The sequence below is a fragment of the Natator depressus genome, chromosome 28, assembly GCF_965152275.1.
Source record: "Natator depressus isolate rNatDep1 chromosome 28, rNatDep2.hap1, whole genome shotgun sequence".
Classification (NCBI taxonomy): Eukaryota; Metazoa; Chordata; order Testudines; family Cheloniidae; genus Natator; species Natator depressus.
In genome coordinates this window covers 1,809,649-1,819,363 of record NC_134261.1, presented here as the reverse complement: position 1 = coordinate 1,819,363, position 9,715 = coordinate 1,809,649, and positions in this window count along the sequence as shown.

Sequence of the window (9,715 nt, the reverse complement as noted above, 5' to 3'; positions counted from 1 at the left end):
AGTCATGGACGACATACCCCCCCCATATTGCAATGGCCGTACTTTGCCCGGTTAAACGTTCACCCCCCAATCGGGGAGATCGCAGATGATGCATCCCTTACGCCACCCGCTCCTAAACCGAATTTCGCACCCCTTGATACTTTGTACTTTATTCCCGGACCACCAGAAACTCCTATGCTTAAACTCCGGGCCGTCTTCTTCTTACTCCAACAGTATCTTAACAAGATCATTAATTGGAGCATGCCGGTCCCGTTTCGGCAAACCTGCCTTGCCAGCTTGGCTGGAGTAGGCCGAAAAGACGGTGGGTTACCATCTTTATTAGGCAGCATGCGAGTAGAAATCTAAGGACCAGGTGGGGGAATTCAGTGGGGGGACGGTGCCCCCTGCTGGGGTGGCCGGTTTTGTTGTGTTTGGTGGGAGGGCGGGTGTCAGGAAAGATTTTGGGGGGGCGGGCGGCTGGGTGGTTATTTAGCAGGGGGCGCTCTGTGGGAGAACATGTGCGGGGGAGATTCTAGGGGGGGCACAGGTGGGGGGAGGGGGAAGCTGGGGGGGGTCAGTTAAGGTGACCTCTGGGCTAATTTTAGCAACACGGAAGGAATCACGACTTTCACTTAGAATTGGGGGGTGGAAGGGGGAACCTACCGGTGTGGGGGGAGGGGCGAGGACTGGCTGGGGGGGAGCCCCAGTATTTCCCTCCCCCCACGCTCAGACTCCCTCAACCTCCTGAGCCCCTCACAGCCCCCCTTTGCTCCCCTAGTGCAGGATTTGTCCCCCCCAACTATCTGAGCTTCCCCCCCGCCCCGGCTTGGGGAGAGGGGCCAGAGACAGGGAGGCGGCAGAGGGGTGGACACAGGGCGGGGAGAGGTGAAGGGGGGGAGGCAGGGGAGGGGAGAGGGGGCAATGGTGGGGGAAGGGGGAGGGGAGGGGCAGGGACGAGGGGGAGGGGCAAGAGGGGATGGGGGAGGGGGCAGGAGGCCCTGCGAGGCCCCTGTCCTCCGTTCACCCCAAGGGCATTTTAGGCTGGGCATTTGCCCTGGCGCCTGGCAGCCCCCACCCCGGCCCTGCCCCCTCCCGTGACAGCTGCCCCCACGCCCCGCCTGCTACTTCACGAGGCCCCTTGTGTTGCCCCCTAAAATTAAACAGAGACATCATCACCCCGGCACGCTGGGACAGGGAACCACTGGGGTGGCAGGGCGCCAGGACTCCTGGGTTCTCTCCCCGACTCCGGGAGGGGAGTGGGGGCCGGTGGGTTGGAGCAGGGGGCGCTGGGAGCCAGGACTCCTGGGTTCTCTCCCCGGCTCCGGGAGGGGAGTGGGGGCTGGTGGGTCAGAGCGGGGGGGCTGGGAGCCAGGACTCCTGGGTTCTCTCCCCGGCTCCGGGAGGGGAGTGGGGGCTGGTGGGTCAGAGCGGGGGGGCTAGGAGCCAGGACTCCTGGGTTCTCTCCCCGGCGCTGGGAGGGGAGGAGCTGCTGAGCAGAGAAAGGTCGGGCAGCGGGGGGGAGGGGGGGGAAGCTGCGGGGGGGGGAAGCGGAGGGCGGGGGGGCTGATGTGCTGTCTCCTATTTTAGCCCATTCCCAGCTGTCCGGTGTCAGCGTCTGTCGCTGTGAGACACTTGTGGCATGGGCGGGGGGCGGCGGGGGGGGCATTCAAAGGCCAGGGCGACTTTTGCCCTCTGAGTCACTGACTTGTCACCACCCCCCCAGCCCTGCCCCACGCTGAGAACAGTCTCATCTGGGGTCAGGGGGCCCAGATCCACAGCCTGGGACTCCTGGGTTCTCTCCGGGCTCGGGGAGGGGAGTGGGGGCTGGTGGGTCAGAGCAGGGGGTGCTGGGAGCCAGGACTCCTGGGTTCTCTCCCCAGCTCTGGGAGGGGAGTCGGGGCTGGTGGGTTAGAGCGGGTGGGGCTGGGAGCCAGGACTCCTGGGTTCTCTCCCCAGCTCTGGGAGGGGAGTCGGGGCTGGTGGGTTAGAGCAGGGGGGGCTGGGAGCCAGGACTCCTGGGTTCTCTCCCCAGCTCTGGGAGGGGAATGGGGGCTGGTGGTTAGAGCAGGGCGGGGCTGGGAGCCAGGACTCCTGGGTTCTCTCCCTGGCTCTGGGAGGGGAGTGGGGGCTGGTGGGTCAGAGCAGGGGGGACTGGGAGCCAGGACTCCTGGGTTCTCTCCCTGGCTCTGGGAGGGGAGTGGGGGCTGGTGGGTCAGAGCAGGGGGGGGCTGGGGGCCAGGACTCCTGGGTTCTCTCCCATCTTGGCAGGGCCCTGGGCTGGGCTGTGTGGCTCAGCGGGGGAGAGGCAGGGGGTGAGCGTGTGTGTGCCTGAGGCACGTGTGTGTTGTGGTGTCCGGTTCCCTTTGCGACAGTGACGTAGGTGGGGGCGGCGGGGGGGCTGGATGCAGCTGTCCCGGGTCCTTCAGGCCCCAGCCATGGGACTTGCCAGGCTAGAGCCTGCGGGGGGAGAGAGAGGGACTGGGGACATGGACACACAACACACAACACACACAGCGTACGCAACCTCGGCCACGCAAGAAACTCACAGAGCTGGGAGACACACACAACCGCCACCATCCGCACAACGCACACACAACCCCCACTGTCCACACACACACAACCCCCAGCATATACACAGCCCACACAACACAACACACACACACACACAACTCTCACCATATACACAGCACACACAGAATCCCCACCATCTGGACACACTACCACCCGCATATACACAGCACACACAACACAACACACACACAACCCCCACCCTTCACACACACAGCCCCCAGCATATACACAGCCCACACAACACAACACACACACACACACAACTCTCACCATATACACAGCACACACAGAATCCCCACCATCTGGACACACTACCAACCGCATATACACAGCACACACAACACAACACACACACAACCCCCACCCTTCACACACACAGCCCCCAGCATATACACAGCCCACACAACACAACACACACACACACACAACTCTCACCATATACACAGCACACACAGAATCCCCACCATCTGGACACACTACCAACCGCATATACACAGCACACACAACACAACACACACACAACCCCCACCCTTCACACACACAACCCCCAGCATATACACAGCCCACACAACACAACACACACACATGACCCCACCCTTCACACGCACAACCCCCACCATATACACAGCCCACACAACACAACACACACACACGACCCCCACCCTTCACACACACAACCCCCACCATATACACAGCCCACACAACACAACACACACACACGACCCCCACCCTTCACACACACAACCCCCACCATATACTCAGCCCACACAACACAACACACACACACAACCCCCACCCTTCACACACACAACCCCCACCATATACACAGCCCACACAACACAACACACACACACGACCCCCACCCTTCACACGCACAACCCCCACCATATACACAGCCCACACAACACAACACACACACACGACCCCCACCCTTCACACACACAACCCCCACCATATACACAGCCCACACAACACAACACACACACACGACCCCCACCCTTCACACACACAACCCCCACCATATACACAGCCCACACAACACAACACACACACACGACCCCCACCCTTCACACGCACAACCCCCACCATATACACAGCCCACACAACACAACACACACACACGACCCCCACCCTTCACACACACAACCCCCACCATATACACAGCCCACACAACACAACACACACACACGACCCCCACCCTTCACACACACAACCACCACCATATACTCAGCCCACACAACACAACACACACACACAACCCCCACCCTTCACACACACAACCCCCACCATATACACAGCCCACACAACACAACACACACACAACCCCCACCCTTCACACACACAACCCCCACCATATACACAGCCCACACAACACAACACACACATACGACCCCCACCCTTCACACACACAACCCCCACCATATACACAGCCCACACAACACAACACACACACACGACCCCCACCCTTCACACACAAAACCCCCACCATATACACAGCCCACACAACACAACACACACACAACCCCCACCCTTCACACACACAACCCCCACCATATACACAGCCCACACAACACAACACACACACAACCCCCACCCTTCACACACACAACCCTCACCATATACACAGCCCACACAACACAACACACACATACGACCCCCACCCTTCACACACAGCCCCCACCATATACACAGCCCGCACAACACAACACACACACACACACAACTCTCACCATATACACAGCACACACAGAATCCCCACCATCTGGACACACTACCACCTGCATATACACAGCACACACAACACAACACACACACAACCCCCACCCTTCACACACACAGCCCCCAGCATATACACAGCCCACACAACACCACACACACACACACACAACTCTCACCATATACACAGCACACACAGAACCCCCACCATCTGGACACACTACCACCCGCATATACACAGCACACACAGCACAACACACACACAACCCCCACCCTTCACACACACAACCCCCACCATTTACACAGCCCACACAACACAACACACACACACGACCCCCACCCTTCACACACACAACCCCCACCATATACACAGCCCACACAACACAACACACACACACAACCCCCACCCTTCACACACACAACCCCCACCATATACACAGCCCACACAACACAACACACACACAACCCCCACCCTTCACACACACAACCCCCACCATATACACATCCCACACAACACAACACACACACAACCCCCACCCTTCACACACACAACCCCCACCATATACACAGCCCACACAACACAACACACCTGTCCCATGCCCACAGTGCATCTGGCATAAAGGCACACGTCTCCCTCACATAGCCACACAACACACAAACACACACACCTCCTAAGTACACACAATTCCTACACATGGGGAATTCAACTATATATATACACACACGCACACAACTCCACTCTTACCCACCCATGGAGCGCACACAAGAGAGAATATATAGCGGGATTTTGGAGAGGGGGAGGGGTGGATGGGGATAGATAGATAGATAGATAGATGTGTGGATGGGGAGAGAGAGAGAGAGGGGTGGATGGGGAGATGGACAGACAGAGGGGTGGATGGGGAGATGGATAGGCAGAGGGCTGGATGGGGAGATGGACAGACAGAGGGGTGGATGGGGAGATGGATAGGCAGAGGGCTGGATGGGGAGACGGACAGACAGAGGGCTGGATGGGGAGATGGATAGGCAGAGAGCTGGATGGGGAGACGGACAGACAGAGGGGTGGATGGGGAGATGGGTAGGCAGAGGGGTGGATGGGGATGGATAGACAGAGGGGTGAATGGGGAGATGGATAGGCAGAGGGCTGGATGGGGATGGATAGGCAGAGGGCTGGATGGGGAGACGGACGGACAGAGGGGTGGATGGGGAGATGGATAGGCAGAGGGCTGGATGGGGAGATGGACAGACAGAGGGCTGGATGGGGAGATGGATGGAGAGAGGGCTGGATGGGGAGACGGACAGACAGAGGGCTGGATGGGGAGATGGATAGGCAGAGAGCTGGATGGGGAGATGGACAGACAGAGGGGTGGATGGGGAGATGGATAGGCAGAGGGCTGGATGGGGAGACGGACAGACAGAGGGGTGGATGGGGAGATGGATAGGCAGAGGGCTGGATGGGGAGATGGACAGACAGAGGGGTGGATGGGGAGATGGATGGAGAGAGGGCTGGATGGGGAGATGGATAGGCAGAGGGCTGGATGGGTAGACGGACGGACAGAGGGCTGGATGGGGAGATGGATAGGCAGAGGGCTGGATGGGGAGACGGATAGACAGAGGGGTGGATGGGGAGATGGATAGGCAGAGGGCTGGATGGGGAGATGGACAGACAGAGGGGTGGATGGGGAGATGGATAGGCAGAGGGCTGGATGGGGAGACGGACGGACAGAGGGCTGGATGGGAGATGGATAGGCAGAGGGCTGGATGGGGAGATGGACAGACAGAGGGGTGGATGGGGAGATGGATAGGCAGAGGGCTGGATGGGGAGACGGACAGGCAGAGGGCTGGATGGGAGATGGATAGGCAGAGAGCTGGATGGGGAGACGGACAGACAGAGGGCTGGATGGGGAGATGGATAGGCAGAGGGCTGGATGGGGAGACGGACAGACAGAGGGGTGGATGGGGAGATGGATAGGCAGAGGGCTGGATGGGGAGATGGACAGACAGAGGGGTGGATGGGGAGATGGATGGAGAGAGGGCTGGATGGGGAGATGGATAGGCAGAGGGCTGGATGGGTAGACGGACGGACAGAGGGCTGGATGGGGAGATGGATAGGCAGAGGGCTGGATGGGGAGATGGACAGACAGAGGGGTGGATGGGGATGGATAGGCAGAGGGCTGGATGGGGAGACGGACAGACAGAGGGGTGGATGGGGAGATGGATAGGCAGAGGGCTGGATGGGGAGACGGACAGACAGAGGGGTGGATGGGGAGATGGATAGGCAGAGGGCTGGATGGGGAGACGGACAGACAGAGGGCTGGATGGGGAGATGGATAGGCAGAGGGCTGGATGGGGAGACGGACAGACAGAGGGGTGGATGGGGAGATGGATAGGCAGAGAGCTGGATGGGGAGATGGACAGACAGAGGGCTGGATGGGGAGATGGATGGAGAGAGGGCTGGATGGGGAGATGGATAGGCAGAGGGCTGGATGGGGAGATGGACAGACAGAGGGCTGGATGGGGAGATGGATAGAGAGAGGGCTGGATGGGGAGATGGACAGACAGAGGGGTGGATGGGGATGGATAGACAGAGGGGTGAATGGGGAGATGGATAGGCAGAGGGCTGGATGGGGATGGATAGGCAGAGGGCTGGATGGGGAGACGGACAGACAGAGGGGTGGATGGGGAGATGGATAGGCAGAGGGCTGGATGGGGAGATGGACAGACAGAGGGGTGGATGGGGAGATGGATAGGCAGAGGGCTGGATGGGGAGACGGACAGGCAGAGGGCTGGATGGGGAGATGGATAGGCAGAGAGCTGGATGGGGAGATGGACAGACAGAGGGGTGGATGGGGAGATGGATAGGCAGAGGGCTGGATGGGGATGGATAGGCAGAGGGCTGGATGGGGAGACGGACAGACAGAGGGGTGGATGGGGAGATGGATAGGCAGAGGGCTGGATGGGGAGATGGACAGACAGAGGGGTGGATGGGGAGATGTATAGGCAGAGGGCTGGATGGGGAGACGGACAGGCAGAGGGCTGGATGGGGAGATGGATAGGCAGAGAGCTGGATGGGGAGATGGACAGACAGAGGGCTGGATGGGGAGATGGATAGGCAGAGGGCTGGATGGGGAGATGGACAGACAGAGGAGTGGATGGGGAGATGGGTAGGCAGAGGGCTGGATGGGAGATGGACAGACAGAGGGGTGGATGGGGAGACGGACAGAGAGAGGGGTGGATGGGGAGATGGATAGGCAGAGGGCTGGATGGGGAGATGGATAGGCAGAGGGCTGGATGGGGAGACGGACAGACAGAGGGGTGGATGGGGAGACGGACAGACAGAGGGGTGGATGGGGAGATGGATAGGCAGAGGGCTGGATGGGGAGATGGATAGAGAGAGGGCTGGATGGGGAGATGGACAGACAGAGGGGTGGATGGGGATGGATAGACAGAGGGGTGAATGGGGAGATGGATAGGCAGAGGGCTGGATGGGGATGGATAGGCAGAGGGCTGGATGGGGAGACGGACAGACAGAGGGGTGGATGGGGAGATGGATAGGCAGAGGGCTGGATGGGGATGGATAGGCAGAGGGCTGGATGGGGAGACGGACAGACAGAGGGGTGGATGGGGAGATGGATAGGCAGAGGGCTGGATGGGGAGATGGACAGACAGAGGGGTGGATGGGGAGATGGATAGGCAGAGGGCTGGATGGGGAGACGGACAGGCAGAGGGCTGGATGGGGAGATGGATAGGCAGAGAGCTGGATGGGGAGATGGACAGACAGAGGGGTGGATGGGGAGATGGATAGGCAGAGGGCTGGATGGGGAGACGGACAGACAGAGGGGTGGATGGGGAGATGGATAGGCAGAGGGCTGGATGGGGAGATGGACAGACAGAGGGCTGGATGGGGAGATGGATAGGCAGAGGGCTGGATGGGTAGACGGACAGACAGAGGGCTGGATGGGGAGATGGATAGGCAGAGGGCTGGATGGGGAGACGGACAGACAGAGGGGTGGATGGGGAGATGGATAGGCAGAGGGCTGGATGGGGAGATGGACAGACAGAGGGCTGGATGGGGAGATGGATAGAGAGAGGGCTGGATGGGGAGATGGACAGACAGAGGGGTGGATGGGGATGGATAGACAGAGGGGTGAATGGGGAGATGGATAGGCAGAGGGCTGGATGGGGATGGATAGGCAGAGGGCTGGATGGGGAGACGGACAGACAGAGGGGTGGATGGGAGATGGATAGGCAGAGGGCTGGATGGGGAGATGGACAGACAGAGGGGTGGATGGGGAGATGGATAGGCAGAGGGCTGGATGGGGAGACGGACAGGCAGAGGGCTGGATGGGGAGATGGATAGGCAGAGAGCTGGATGGGGAGATGGACAGACAGAGGGGTGGATGGGGAGATGGATAGGCAGAGGGCTGGATGGGGATGGATAGGCAGAGGGCTGGATGGGGAGACGGACAGACAGAGGGGTGGATGGGGAGATGGATAGGCAGAGGGCTGGATGGGGAGATGGACAGACAGAGGGCTGGATGGGGAGATGGATAGGCAGAGGGCTGGATGGGGAGATGGACAGACAGAGGGGTGGATGGGGAGATGGATAGGCAGAGGGCTGGATGGGGAGACGGACAGGCAGAGGGCTGGATGGGGAGATGGATAGGCAGAGAGCTGGATGGGGAGATGGACAGACAGAGGGCTGGATGGGGAGATGGATAGACAGAGGGCTGGATGGGTAGACGGACAGACAGAGGGCTGGATGGGGAGATGGATAGGCAGAGGGCTGGATGGGGAGACGGACAGACAGAGGGGTGAATGGGGAGATGGATAGGCAGAGGGCTGGATGGGGAGACGGACAGACAGAGGGCTGGATGGGGAGATGGATAGGCAGAGGGCTGGATGGGGAGATGGACAGACAGAGGGCTGGATGGGGAGATGGATAGGCAGAGGGCTGGATGGGGAGATGGACAGACAGAGGAGTGGATGGGGAGATGGGTAGGCAGAGGGCTGGATGGGGAGATGGACAGACAGAGGGGTGGATGGGGGAGACGGACAGACAGAGGGGTGGATGGGGAGATGGATAGGCAGAGGGCTGGATGGGGAGATGGATAGGCAGAGGGCTGGATGGGGAGACGGACAGACAGAGGGGTGGATGGGGAGACGGACAGACAGAGGGGTGGATGGGGAGATGGATAGGCAGAGGGCTGGATGGGGAGATGGATAGGCAGAGGGCTGGATGGGGAGATGGACAGACAGAGGGCTGGATGGGGAGATGGATAGGCAGAGGGCTGGATGGGGAGATGGACAGACAGAGGAGTGGATGGGGAGATGGGTAGGCAGAGGGCTGGATGGGGAGATGGACAGACAGAGGGGTGGATGGGGAGATGGATAGGCAGAGGGCTGGATGGGGAGATGGACAGACAGAGGGCTGGATGGGGAGATGGACAGA